At 44.3% G+C, this 15,113-nt stretch overlaps 1 protein-coding gene across 1 annotated transcript in view; it reads right to left on the bottom strand.

Moving 5' to 3' along the window:
- Positions 1–15,113, bottom strand: part of LOC308567816 (putative ankyrin repeat domain-containing protein 26-like protein) — a gene marked incomplete at both ends in the record, with an annotated part of 466,689 nt that overhangs the window by 376,482 nt on the left and 75,094 nt on the right. The gene's annotated exons all lie outside the window — the stretch shown is intronic.

The raw sequence follows: 15,113 nt of genomic DNA, 5'->3' as shown, positions 1-15,113 counted from the left end.
AGGTTCTGTGTTTCTAATAAGCTCCAGATGGTGATGCGTTTCCTTGGCTGTGGACCGTGCTTTGGGCCTCAAGGATCTGAACCAGTGATGTAGTTAGTGGACAAGGTATGATCTCATATCCAATGACAGGAATAAGAAATAGAAATATATTATAGCTGTTTACTCATTCCACCCATTTTAGGGCACAGCATTGAAAAAAATCTACCACATTGAGCACGTTGACCCGGCCCCTCAACCGCCACTGTTCGACGGGGCTGTGGGAGCCCTTGGCTGCCATCGGGCTGCGTCTGGGATGATGCCGCAGCCGGTCATGGCCCGGGGACGGCCACATGCTGCGGGAAACAGTGCGCGGTAAAGGCGGCAGAGAGCTAGGGCCGGACAGTATGTATCTGTTGGCTTTGTTGGCACAGGGTCTGTTGGAACATGAGAGTAGACAATAAGTAAACAAAAGGAAGGGGTTGAGTTCAAATAGATCTTTATTCACTGCAATTCAAATTTCATATAATTTTCACATATCACAAAATATTATTCTTCCTTTGATCTTTTACCAACATCTTAAAAATACACAAAATGTTCTTAGTTCACAGGCTGTGCAGAAATAGCAGCTCAGATTTGAGCCATAGTTTGCCAACCACTGGCTTAAAAGATGGAAAGTCAATTATTCTTATTTTATGGTTTTTGCTTTCTTACTGCTACTATATATTTCTTCAACCCACTCAAAAAGTGTGTATTCCTAAAAAGTAGACCCCCAGCTCATGCTTTCTCAGAGCGCAGGGATCTTCTGAGGGGCTGTTTTTAATCTCTCTCTGAGGGTGAATTCCAATACAAATCAGTATCTTCACACCAACATCTTTCCCCTTAATATTACCAGGTCTTAGTTCCCACAGAGAAGGTTATTATAACCAGGTACTGCAGTTCATGCTAAGGTATTCATTGGAGTGTTGTTTAGAATAAATTTTAAAGACCAAACAAACAGTTAAATAGAAGTTATGGAATTATGTGATTCTATCAGGTCACCACGAAGTGGAAAAATACTGGTAGAAGGATAGAATTTACAATGTGATCACGTTTTATGCATTTATGAAACAAGTGTGATTTGTAATATTTAACATCAATCTAAATACACTCACAGATTTACTGAAAGATTAGAAATATATTTAACCCCGAGGTACCAAAGGAGTTTTAGAATAGACTCTATTTTTATAAGGTATCCTAAATGTCAGGCTACAGTTTGAAGCTGTGTATCATGTTCTTCAATATTAGAGTTCTGCTCAATCTAAGTTTTGGGTACAGCAAAAAGTTGAAGTGTGGCTCAGTTATGTTCCACTGAGTTGCAAGAGAGGTTTAGCATATCAACGATAAAGTGCTTCCACTCTTAAGGGCAATCAGATCACGAACGGAATGAGCCTTCTGTTGATAAACATAAACCCCAGGTATATAATCTACATCCTAAAGTCAAATTCATTCACAGAAAACCACTTGTACATATAGTGTAAGCTGCTGCTGTAATGAAAAGCAAGCACTTCTCAAAGTCCATAAACTTTAATTCACCACTTTCTAATATCTTTAGATATTAGAAATATTGTACACCAAACATAATATAATATTTCTATCATATATCCTTCCCTATTAATAAGTGGGTCCTTCTAGGGCTCTCTTGGACCTTTCTTTCGGCAGAAAGAATTAGACTTTGCTCTAAGCTCTGAAATGGGACAGAATGGTCTATTAATTGAATGATCTCAATGTCCATTCTGAACTCAGAGACACTTCCTATCCCAAAATTGTGTACACAAACCATATTTCCCAATGTAGCCTCCCAGAGTTTCTGCAGTGAGATCAAATAACAATGTCAAGATATAAAAATTAAATATTCCAAATTAAATTTTATAAAATATTTTCCAAATTAAGTAAATATGTAGTGATGTTCCAAAATTAAAATAACTTCTCTCATTAATTTCCTAGTGACATAATTAAAGGATCATAATCTTAAAAAATTAAAATCCAAAATCTTTCTGTTGAAGTCCAAAAGAGCGAAAGTGTAAAAAAGTCCTGATGTCCTTGTGCATTACTAATCCAGAGAAATTAAAGTCCCGAATCCCACCTTAAAGGCCGGGGTCATCCTTTGCAGCGCCTCCTTCTGCCCGACTTCAGTGAGATGAGCCCCCGGGTCTGCGTTCCCTCGGCAGCTGCGGCCTTTCCGGGGAGGCGCGCGCAGGACATCGAAACCCTGTGTGTTCACCGCGGAGCGGCTCGGGAGCCCCCTCGCAGGGACTCAAAGCATAAAAAGTTTACACAGCAATTGTTTCCCACGCCTACACATTTTAGAAAACAAAGCAGTCCCCAACTTCCATTCCAGTTATCACACATACAGTCATGGTCCAAAACCCAGAACTTAGTATTGTCAAAGACCATGCTAGAAACTCAGAAGGATCTAAAAAAGGAATAATGGTTCCAACTTCACCCACATGCTGACCAGCCCGTGATGCTTGCTGGGGCCCATGGTCATGGGAGACAAGTGCTGTCCATCCACCCGGCAGAACAGTGTCAGTCACTCTAGTAAGAAATGAGGAGCGCTACGCGTGACAAAATGGGGGAACTTTGACATCACGCTAAGTGAAAGATGCCAACCACAGGAGGCTACACAATGACTGATCCCATTTCTAGGAAATGTCAAGAACGGGCAAATCCATAGGGAAAAATAGAAGCGGATTTGTCGTGACCAGTAGACCGGGGAGGGGAGAGTTGGGCCTCAGGGCTTATATGAACAGGGTTTCTTTTTGGTGTGATGGAAATACTCTGGAATTAGGGAGTGGTGATGGTTTGACAACATAGTTGATGGACTAAAAATCACTGACTTGTACACTTTCAAACAGTGAATGTTACGTTATATCCCAGTTTTTTAAAAGCAATTGGGAGGAACCTCCCATAGTGGTTAAGTCTGACCCCGTGGGATTTACTCTGTGCAGCCAAGATGTAACAGGGACTGTAATTCACTCGCACACCCGGTTGTCATTTAAGAAATTCCTGCCTTTGTCTTTAAAGTGCGCGGTGGCCGCAGGCCCGGGGTCGGGCCTCACTGAGAGTCTCCCCGCAGCCTTTCCAGTCTCAGCTTTGACCTCGCGCTGCGGGCCCGCGTCCTGGCGCCTTCCCGCTGCAGGGCGCTGGGCCCCACCTCGGGACGCGGTCTCCACGCTGTCCCCGAGCCTGTGCTGGCCCCGGGCCACAGCGTCGCTCCGTTTGCTGTGACTTCCTCAGGCAGGGAGCCTCCTCCCCAGGGAAGGCTGTCCCGCCCGCGGGTCCCCACGGCTGTCCCAGCTGGAGAACTGCAGCCAGTTCTGGGAGGAAATTGCCCTGCGAAGTGGCCCCGGCGGCCTCCTGTGTCATCCCCGCCGCAGGGGTGTCCCCCGGCCCAGGCCTGGCGCCCGCGCTGCCCCGTTTCCTCCGCCGGCAGCTCCAGCGGGACGTCCCAGGAGCCCGCTCAGGGGCCTCTGCCCTTCCCTCCAGCAGCGCCGCGCCCTCTGCCGGCCTGAGGACTTTCTTCTTCTTTCCCATTGATCTTTGCTCGAGACGTTTTTCTAATATATTCCTTTGGATCTTATTTTATGCAGTTTTCCACAGTGAGATGTGTGGGAACAGCAAGCTCTGCCCCTACCAAAAGCACCTGCTATTGAAACAGATTTTATCCACAACTAAATTTCCCGGATTAGATACCCCCCCAGAAGAGATCATCCCATCAGACCATCTATAAGAAAATCAATAACCCAGTCAATATACTCTTTCCTTTCCCTCCCTCCCTTATAGTTCATCTTTTCTGTGTCTTCCCTCCAATCTTAACCATAATTTCTTGAACCTGTTTTCCCAGGTTACAGCATACAATGAACGGTCTCCTTAGAGTCACTCATTTTTTTTAGGTTTAACACTCATCTAACCTGACTTCCCCTTTCAAACCTGTCCTGATATTCTGTAGCCCATTCATCCATGTTCCAGCATGTATCAGTACTTCACAAATTTTTCCTTTTAATACTTATCTAATGCCTCTGGGGAGTTTGTGGATGATAACTCTTTCATTGGGTATAGAACTTTTTATTTTTTGTTAATTCTCACCTGAGGGTATTTTTCCCATTTACGGTTAGACAGAGTGGAAGGGAGGGAAGGAGGGAGACGGAGAGAGAAACACTGATGTGAGAGAGAGACACATCGATTGCTTGCCTCCCACGCTCGCCCTGACTGGGGCCAGGGATGGAACCTGCATCCAGATCTGTGCCTTGACCAAGAATCAAACCCTTTCGTGCACAGGCCAATGCTCTAACCACTGACACTCACCGGCCAGGGCTAACACTATTCTTTTAGTAAAAGTATCTTTTCACTAAAAATTGACACAGCACACATATAGAAATGCTGTACACAAAACAGTTTATCATTAATCTTATAACAGCAAGGAAAAATGATTGATATTTTTTATGGCCCAAATGATATATTTATTTTTTAGATGGAACAAATGTTAGGCCAGTGTACTTCAGTACAACTGCTAATAATAAATACGTGCGTGGACCACACACACAATGGACTAATGGGCTGTAACCAGCCTGATGTTGACCTGGATCCAGCTCCGACACGGAAAGGAAACTCTGGACACTGGCTTTACTTTTAGCTCCACCGAAATCCCAGCTCCACTTCTCTGACTGGACTAAGGGAGATGGGGCTTTGGAAACCCAGGGATGTAATTCCGTGGAAATAAAGCTTCTTACCAAACCTCATCCTCCCATGGGGGCCTCCAGAAATGCTTCTTCCAGTGGTGCCCCAAGACCACACTTCCACCGATAACAATTTGTTACAGAGCCAGAGAAAACTAACACACTAATAAAGGACCCGTACTTTTAAAAACCCACTATCTACATAATCATAGAGAGATATTCTGTTTTTCCTTTGCAATTTTGACAAGAAGTGGATACCAACTCTTCTCCCACCCTTTTTTGAAACCCTGTTTGCATAAGAAAAATAATATTCTAGGCATTGGAAAAGAAGAAACAAAACTATCACAATTTATAGATTACATGTCTGTTCATGTAGAAAATCCAAAAGAATCTGCAGATAAAATATTCAAGTAAGAAAAAATGAGAGTTTTGCAAAATACTGAATCCAAGCTCAAAATGCAACATAATTTTATTTCTAAAAGCTGGCAAGAAAAAGAAAACTGATTTTTTAAATGACATTTATACTAGGATCAAAAGTATTAAATAATTGAGAATATATCTAAAAAATATATGCAAGATCTCTATGGAAAATATTTTTAAACATTGAGAGTTAATCAGACAAACTATTAAATAGTTTGGAAAACTCAATATTATAAATGTCTTTTCTCCACAATTTATTTACAGATACAATGCAATTCCAATCAGAATCCTTGCGGTATATTTGTAGTGCTTGACAAGTTGTTTATAAAAGGTTTTTGGAGCCCTTTCCTGCTTCCTTCTCTTCCAAACATTTTGGTTCAAAGGCATGGGGACAAAGGCAGGGAGGTGCGGTGGCCCAGAGCGAGGTGCTGGAGCCCGGATGGAACGAGGAAGGTGTGTCTGGGAGGGTCCCCTGCACAGTGTTGGAGCTGGAGCCAGAGCACCCCGAAAGGCGGGCGACATGGCAGGAGGGGTCAGACAGCAAGGTCAGGGGGCACCCCGCAGGCAGGACAGCCCAGCCTGGCCTTCAGAGCTGACAGGGTAAGTCATCTGCAGAAGAGGTGGCCCGGCACGGGGTGAGGAAGGATGGGGTGAAGAGGGCACATGCCTGGAAGGGACAGCAGTGGAGACAACCCAATGTGGGGGTCACAGTCCAGGTGGGAGGGAGGGGACACGTGCGAAGGGGCAGGGCGACAGAGCTGGTTACCAACAGGAAGCCTGACCCGATAACCAGATACTGCGGATGGGGCCCGCTTACTGCCAGAAAAGGGACTAAGAATGGGAAGGAAACAACTAGCATGAACCCTGCGGGATTAGATTGGGGAGAACTCCTGCTTTTCAATATATTTCCAGAGAACTGCAGACGAATGTGCGCGGATGCACGTGTCCATCTGAACACACGGTCCCTGCTGCTCTGAGGGACCCGTGAGCAATGACAGCCCGGGAGCAACGCGCACCCCCACAGCCAGCGCCGGGGCCTTGGTTTCTAAACGTCCTCGCCCCTAAGAGGAATCGGGGCTTTTATGGAAAAGGCTGATTCTAGGGCTGGGGAGGAAACCACAGGGTGAGCCTGGAACATCCTGTTGCCCAGAGAGCAAGGAAGAGCTCACGGGAAAATGGGGACAGGTCAGAAAGACAGGAGGGCACCCCGAAAGGCCACCACGGGCCCAATCGGGGGGAATTAAGCACCAAAACAGTCAGCTTTCCCTTCTCCCTCGTGCCCACTTGTCTTTAACTGTCTCGGTGCAGAAGGGATGGCGGAATGAGGGCCCCAGCACCTGGCAGACAACATGGTGCCAGCTGATTCCAGCAGGAATCATCGGCGGGCGCTGTACCAGCTGTGAGAAATTCAGAGGAGGGGCCAGGTATTGGCACCGCTCAGAGGACCCCGCACAAGGGATCTGTGACATACAAAACATAAATAGGAACTTCACTGTGGGCAGCCTGGCAGACGCTTCTTAACCGCACGCTCCAGGTCAACAGCGCCAGGCCTGGAGCCGAGCGTGTGCCCCAGGTCGGCTGTGCTGGAAGATCCGCGTCGCTGCGGGACGCGCCCGCCCGGACGGCATAACCTGAGCTGCGTGAGGGAGCTCCACGCGGCCCCAGACGGGAGTCCACAGAATAACTGCCTGCACTCTTCAAACTGAAAGTCATGAAAAGCAAGGAAGCCTGAAGACTGTCCCAGATGAAGGAGACTAAAGAAACGGGACAATGGGCACAACACAGCGTCATGGATTTTCTTTGACTATAAAGGATATTACCGAGACAATAGGAAAATCTAAATGATATCCAAGATTAAATATTAATACTGAACCAATTTTAATTCCCCCATTTTGATAATTATACCTCAGTTAGGTAAGATAATTCCGTTTTCATAGGAAATGTACACTAAAGTACTGAGGAGTAAAGAGGCATGTTTGTAACTTTCAGATTTTATATATATGTGTGTGTGTATGTGTCATACCTACATTTATATTTATCTAGGAAGAGAGGAGGGAGGAAGGGTAAAGCAAATGTAGTAAAATGTTAGCATTTGGGGGATGGTACCCAGGAATTCTTCCTACTATTCTTGCAGCTGTTTTGTAAGTCTGAAACTGCCAATACAGAGTTTTCTAAAAGAAAAATAAATTGAGAAAAATTATTTTAACAAATTGTAACCCATTGAATAAAATAAGCCATGAGCCTATATTGATAAATGAGTCAATCAGAAGTGTAGGGAAGAGATAGTTGCATAGTCCCAAAGTACTTCCCTATAAAACACTAATTGCTTGTAAAGTGAGGAGGGAACATTACAGAGGAGAAACCAAGCAGGTACCACCCTCCCTGACCCACATTAACATCACCAAGAATGGAGAAGCAACAGTGTAGGGCCCACCACAGGACACAGTTAGAGGAGTAGAGGACTACTTCTGTGATGCTCTGGCTAAAAATGCATAACCGAAATCTCATCATAAGGAAACATCAGAAAAATCCACCCGAAGGACAGTCTACGTTACGGAGCTTACTCTTCAAAAGACTCAAGGTCACGAAAGTCAAGGAAAGACTAAGGGCCTGCTCCACACTGAAGGAGAGGAACACACACTACAGCTAAATGCAACCCAGGGATCTCAACAGGATCCTTTTGCTATAACAGACACTACAGACAAGTGGCAAAAATGGAAAAGAATATGAGGATGAAATAATAGAATGTATTCGTGTTAATTCCTGATTGTGAGGGTGGTCTGGTAGCAAGTGGAAGGTACTGACTGGTAGGAAATAAACACTAAAGGAATCGGGGTGTTGGCATAATGTCAGCAATTTACTCTCAAAGGGTTCAGGGGAAAAGAGTTCTTTGTACTAAAACTTGGAGCTTTCTCTAACTTTAACACTATTTCTAAAAAATAAATCAGTAGAAAAGGGAAGAAGCCTTAGGCAAACTTTATTTCCCCACAAGGGAAGACCTATGAACCAGGGTCTAAAATGACATGCGATGAGTCTAATGGCAATATAACTAACAATTGTAATACATCCCAACATTGATGGCAGCCACAGCAGCAGATATAAAAGTGATGTCTGTCTAAATCTTTAGGATCAAATATAGTGATAAAATTGGAATAGATAAAAAAGCTATCAATTAACACCACTAAAGTGTGAATGACATTTTGGTGGTTTGGGTGTGGTTTAAACCACTGGTATTTGGGCAGTTCCAGTATGTAAACCTCCATAGTGCTGGCTTTCACTTAGAAAACATGCTTGAAACTTAGATGCCAAGAAACATTGTTTAAAATACTATAAATTTTCAGCACACACATGATCCAGAAATATTTTTCTTTAATAAAGATCTCACATGTTATGCATTTAATGGAAAACAATTATTGAAATGTTATGTAAACAGTCCACTAAATAAATTTTTAATATTTGTTTCAGGTCATATAATTTTTCTTCAAAATCTGTGCATATTCTCGTGACGTTTTCACAAGTAGATCTTGTTGTGAAGTTCACTGAGCAAAGGATCTGACAGGATAAGCTCTAAAGGATTCAGATTCAAATGCAGCAGCACCTGGAAAGAAAAGGAAAATTATATTCTTTATCTACAATACCACTAAGTATAAGTGTTAAGAAGAATGAAAACATCTGTATATGATGACAGTGCACAGCACAAGGTTACTGTGGCCTGTAGTCTGCCCGAGGATGCACACGGGATGAAGTGCTACTGTGGACACGAACAGCAGTGTGCTGGTTGCCAGAGGGAAGGGGGTGGGGGGCGAAGGGGGGTCTTAATATACGGTGATGGGAGAAGATATGACTCTGAGTGGGGGCACACAGAGGAATATACAGATCTTGTAACAGAAACCCAGCCCTGAATCCTATGTGTTCATATTAACCATTGTCACCCCAATAAGTTTAATAAAGTGTTATATATAAAACCAAACCAAAACAAAAATAAACAAAACAGAATTGCTATCATGGCTAAGTAGCAGGCATCTGGCTGCCTTGAGGTTCATTCATTCACTCAACAGCCACACAGTAAGGAGCACGGCAGGCGCTGGAGTTAGAGGGGAAGCTGCTCAGGCCAACCCTGGACAGTCACCCGCTGTAAACTGAACAGACGGATGAGCAGGCAGCTTCCACTCAGCGCCGCATGTACCGTGGCGAATATAAAACAGGGCCCCACCGGAGCACACAGAAGGGACGTTCCAGTTGTGTGTCAGTATGGCTGGCTTTTGGGGAGCGGGGATGTGTAAGTTGATACCCGAAGGACACGGGAAACCTATGCCAGAAAGAGAAAGGCAGCAGATGCCAAGACTAGGGGTGAGGGGGGCTCCTGTGGAGCCGAATCGCCTCGTTTGCCAGACACTGGAGCAAAGGGGCGGAGGAGGGGAAGTAGCGCCTAGAGACAAGTCTGAGTTATTTGGCCAAAACAATGGACTTGGTGTTTTTACTCCATGCAAAGGAATCTGGAGATTTTCCTGAGGGTAGAGGTAAATGACTGACAAAGTCAGTGACTGGAGATCTAAATGTCGCCCCCGGGTGATAGCTATGAGAACTGTAGCTGCTTCACTAAGTCCTGGTCCCTGGTGAAAACCTGAGAAGTGGGTGATGCCTAGATTTCTGGCAACAGTTTCAGCTGACATTCCATCAGCATCACAGAGGAAAGGAAGGGGGTGGCCAGAAAGGAGAGATGCACGGCCCGGCTGGGTGGCTCAGCTGTAGGATTGTCCCTTGCAACTAAAGGTTGCAGGTTCGATTCCTATCAGGGCACATACCTCGGTGTCCGGTTGCTCTCGGGTGGGGGCAGGAACGGGAGGTAATCAATCGATGTTTACCTTTCACATCAATGCTTCTCTCTCTATCTAGCTCTCTCCCTCCCTCCCTCTCTCTCTAAAATCAGTAAAAACATCTCCTCGGGGGAGGATTTAAGAGAGAGAGAGATACACGGAGTTTTGAGGTTTCTAAAAGCTACGGGATGCGATGAGCAGATGCAGAATAAGCAGATCTTCCTCACGCTGCGCTTTCACTGTTCACTCGCTTTGGACAAGAAAACATGTGGTGCAGTCAGTGCCTGTCACCCGGACATGGAAAATGCCCTTCCCCACTTACAGTGTGTTTCAGAAATCAATGATGTTTCAATTTAATTAGCAAATTTTGGCAACATACCTTCTTTTAGTTTTCTACTTAGATTTTTCAAGCTCCTGCTGCATCTGCAGGAAGTCAAATATATTTATACGATTTCAGTTTAATAAGAGACATTATTATAGGAATGAGAAAGAGCTTATGAAATGCGTCCTTTAAATAATGCTTTTAGAGACTAGACCTAACTTGGGGGTTGCGTAAACAGAAAAATAATCACATAAATAAAATAAACTCAATTTCTATTATTTTAATTTTAGATAACAGAAAGCATGTATATGTAATGCTATTGAGATTAACCTGATAAAAAGCATAATTAATCTTGGTCTATTGAATAAACATAACTTCAGAAAAGTGATGTTTCATCCCATTGGTTCAAAGAAGTTCAAACAAGTCAAGTCATATTTCACACTGAGTGCATTACTTTGCAAGTCTTAGAAAAACTGCCCTTTTTAAAAGTTTTGGGGCTTGTTTTCCATTTTAATGAAGTTTTCCTTAAAGTGACTTTTCTATTCTTATACTTTTAGAAAATTAAAATCTCAAACTATGTTCTATGCCATTAATTTTTCAACCTAAAATGACAAAAGTGGTACTGTCATAGGTCATGTGAAAATTCTACCAGCAAAAATAAATAAATAAATAAAGCTACTTTGCTGTCTGTTCTATGACTGAAACATTTCTTTCTAGAAATTAGGGATAAATTTGGAAACATTCAACTAATTATAATTATAGTCTTCTTCACTATAAAATGTGTGGGGATATTGCAAATGGTATTACATATCCCAATCTAGAGTATTCTTAACTTAAACCTTTCATGTAAAAGGTATCTTCTCCCTAAATGCCTGAAACAGGGTTTAAAATACTCTGCTAAACATAAACACTGTGGCGATCATGATAATGTGATACCCAATGCCTTTCCAAATTTTAGGTGTGAAGACAAATTTGTTGCCTGAGATGTTCCCCAGTATTTTCAGAGGCTGTTCTCCGTCACACTTTACAAGAGCATGAGAGACAGGCCTTATTACACGGAGAGGGTGGCAGCGACCTTGCTCGACGGGCCTTGTGGTACTAACTCAGCACCTCACAGAGAGAGGCCTTTACTGAATCAATTTCATGTTACCATTAATAAACAATATGTGCAATGTAAAGCACATTTTTACACAAGTTGAATTAAGAAACCACTAATGTAACTACCTTTTTCCCAAAAAGCACTTTTCCTAAATATTTACTTCTGTGACATTTATGCTTATTTCTAAGTGAGGATTCTGTTCAGATGGTGGAAGGAGCTTGAAGTCCAACATTCATAAGGAGAACACATCTGCAATTTTATTTATATTTTCCCATTTACCAAAAATATGGAAAGGTGAGGAACTTATGCACAGAAAAACAATGCATCGGCAACTTTAAATTCAAAGGATTTATAACTGGAAGGATTTTTCTCACTACTGGTAGTTCTCAAACTATATCTAATAGGAATCTGAGTTTCCACCGGGGACAAGTTAGGACTGCAGAGCCTGAGTCTCCATCCCTCCTTTAGCTAGACAGCTCTAAGTCTCTGTTTTATATAATACAGTTTCATGAAGAAAAAAATTTTTTAAAGTTCTAGTCCTTGAAAGAAAATTGTTGAAGGTGTGAAAATCACTGATTTAGTCCAAGTCCCCAATTTTACATCAGAGTCAACAAAGGCTCAGAGAGATTATAGGTCGATCGCCCAAGGTCACGAAGCCAACCAGCTGCAGGCAGAAGCGGGCTCTGCGTCTCCCTCCTGAGCCTCGGGCTCCGTGGCAGCTGCTTCCTCACACTCAGGAGAGACACACGGGCTTTAAGCAGAACTCAGAGGAAACCAATGCGGGAACTTTGCCGTGTGGCTCAACAATGTTTCGGCAGGGGACGCGAAATACCAGCTTTCTAACTAAACTGTACGTTAAAATGTCATGAATAAAAATCAAGGGACGGAAATTAGCATCACGTCTCCTCTTAGGAGCGTCCGGGACACTCAGTTTATAAAGCGCAGGACAAGAAACGAAGGAGAAAGTCTTCAGTTAAACCGAACAAGCTGAAATGGAGGAAATTCTTCCTTAAAAGAACGATTCCTTCCCCCCAAAAACCTGGTTTACCAAACCAATCAAGACGTGAGTCCCCTATATGTTGTGGGTCCCCTGTAGCAGAATTTAAAACCCGCAGCAGGTCTCTGTAGCACCTAGCACGCTGCTGTCCCACTTTCTCATCCTCAGTCGGTGTGAACAACAGACACGCGCTAATTCCCAGGGTGATTTAACCATCAGAAAGGGCAGGGCCCGCCTCCCTGCCTTCCTCCCACAGGAGGACCTGGGCTCTCTCCACCCGCCCCTAGAGCAGGGGTTTGCCTGGTGGGCGAGTCCGAGAGAAGGAACTGAGGGCACTTGCCTGCTCGGGGCTCTTCCTGGAGAAGCTGTGTCGCCCAAGGGCCAGCAGTGGGTCCCCCGCACCTCCCGCTGAGCAGCCTCAGGGGATGCTGGGGAACCCAGCGGGAGGGCGGCTGTCTGCCTGCAACCCCTGCTCTCATCTCAGAGGGGAAGCGGGTGTCACTTGCCACCTTCCCGCCACAGCTCCAAGAAAGGTGACTCCACAACCCTCACAGAAAGGTTTTCTTCTTCCCCGACTTCTACTTAATGTGCATTGTCCAGAACCCAACAAAGGCTCCCCTGCTCGACACACTAAGTGGTCCACACACCAGGCCCTCAAAGGTGGGCTTACTGGAACGCGCAGGAGAGGCAGGGTGGAGGGAGAACAGGGGCAGGCCCATAGCTGCAGCAGGCTGAACCCACAGCCCCAGCAAACCCAGTAGTTGCGGATGGGTTAGGGTGCAGCCCCCACACTGCAGACCAGCAGAGGGCAACAGTCCAGCAGCATTCCTAGCCCCACCCCAAAATCCAGGTCCCTGCCCAGTTGCAGCAGACCAGTAGCAGCAGCAGAGTCAAGTCTCCAGCCTCCTGGCCGCAGCACTGTGCTGCCAGTGGCCACGGGGAATGAGGCCGCAGCTCAGTGGGCTCACAAACTAGCTCCCCTCAACTGGCCACATCCCCCTGCCTGCCACGCTGGTGGTGCCCTGAGACCCAGGCAACCCGGATCCAGCACCAGCACCCACCACCCTGGTCAGCCTGCTGCCACCACTCCCATGTCCAAGGCTAAGCCTCCCACACCTTGAATCACTGCACCCCCCTCCCCAAGCTTAAGTAGCACAGTAAGAGAAAACAAATCCTGTGCTACAGCACCACCTACTGGGAAACTAAAGAAAGACCCCAAGTTATCAACCTGCTGAATTGTGGAAACCAAATGTCCCTAAATAAGAAAAGTGTTCACTACTTCAAATGCACCAGCAGAGAAACAACCCATTAAGCAGCATGGACCACCAAGGTAACGCTAACAAAGAAAGAAAATGACAGTTCTCCAGAAAGAAACTCAAAATAACGGCTGGTTGTGATACAAATCAGAGAGAAATCAAAATAGCAGTCATGAAGAAACTCAACAAGACAAAAGAAAACTCAAAAGGCAGTTCAATGAGCTCAGAAATAAAATGAATGAACAGAAGGAGTACTTTACCAAACAGAAGAAAACTATGGAAAGAACCAAACAAATTCTGGAGCTTAAAGAACTCCATAAAGGAGATGAAGAATGGATATATTAATAACCATGATACACAATGAAGCCTAGTTGCTATTTCAAGACTCCCTACCATTGCCATCTTAGTCACCAGTCATTCAAGTGCTGGCAAGATATACAGACATAAGTGACCCTCATTTTAAAAATTCAAATATATCGGCAAACATATTGCTGCGAGAGATGTCTGAGATTTTGCTGCCTACGTTTTCTTTAAGGATTTTCATGGTTTCACAACTTAAGTCTTTTATCCATTTTGAGTTTATTCTTGTGTATGGTGTGAGTTGGTGGTCTAGCTTCTTTCTTTGCCTGTCCCTGTCCAATTTTCCCAGCACCATTTATTAAAGAGACTGTCCATTGTATGCTCTTGCCTCCTTTGTCAAATATTAATTGAGCATAAAGGCTTGGGTCCATTTCTGGATTCTCTGTTCTTGTCCACTGATCTATATGCCCGTTTTTGTGACAGAACCAGGCTGTTTTGATTACAGTGGCTTTGTAGTATAACTTGGTATCTAGTATTGTGATCCCTCCAACTTTGTTCCTCTTTCTCAAGTTTGCCGTGGCTATTTAGGGTCCTTTTGGGTTCCATATAAATTTTTGGAGAGTTTGTTCTAGATCTGTGAAATATGCCACTGGTATTTTAATAGGGCTTGCACTGAATTTATGGATTGCTTTGGGTAGTATGGACATTTTAATGATGTTAATTCTGCCAACCCATGAACACAGTATATTCTTCCAGTTGTTTATATTTTTCTTTATCTCTTTCTCTCATTTTAAATATATCTTTATTGATTTCAGAGAGAGGAAGGGAGAGGAAGAGGGAGAAATAGAAACATCAATGATGAGACAGTTATCATTGATCAACTGCCTCCCTCACACCCCCTACTGGGGATTGAGCCCACAACCCAGGCGTGTGCCCTGACTGGGAATCGAACTGAGATCTCCTGGATCATAGGTCAATGCTCAAGTGCTGAGCCATGTCCAGCCAGGCCTCTATTTTTTTTTTATCGTCCTATACTTTTCTGAGTACAGGTCTTTTGCCTCCTAGGTTGTTTACTCTGAAGTATCTTAAATTTTTGTTGCAATGGTAAATGGAATTGCTTTTTTAATTTCCCTTTCTGAGAGTTCACTATTGGTGTATAAAAATGCCTCACATCGAGCCAGCGGAGCTCAGAGGTTGAGCATCAACCT

The sequence above is a fragment of the Miniopterus schreibersii genome, assembly GCF_964146895.1.
Source record: "Miniopterus schreibersii genome assembly, chromosome: 1".
Taxonomy (NCBI): Eukaryota; Metazoa; Chordata; class Mammalia; order Chiroptera; family Miniopteridae; genus Miniopterus; species Miniopterus schreibersii.
The sequence above is the reverse complement of the archived record's forward strand: the minus strand, read 5'-3'. Positions and strand labels throughout refer to the sequence as shown.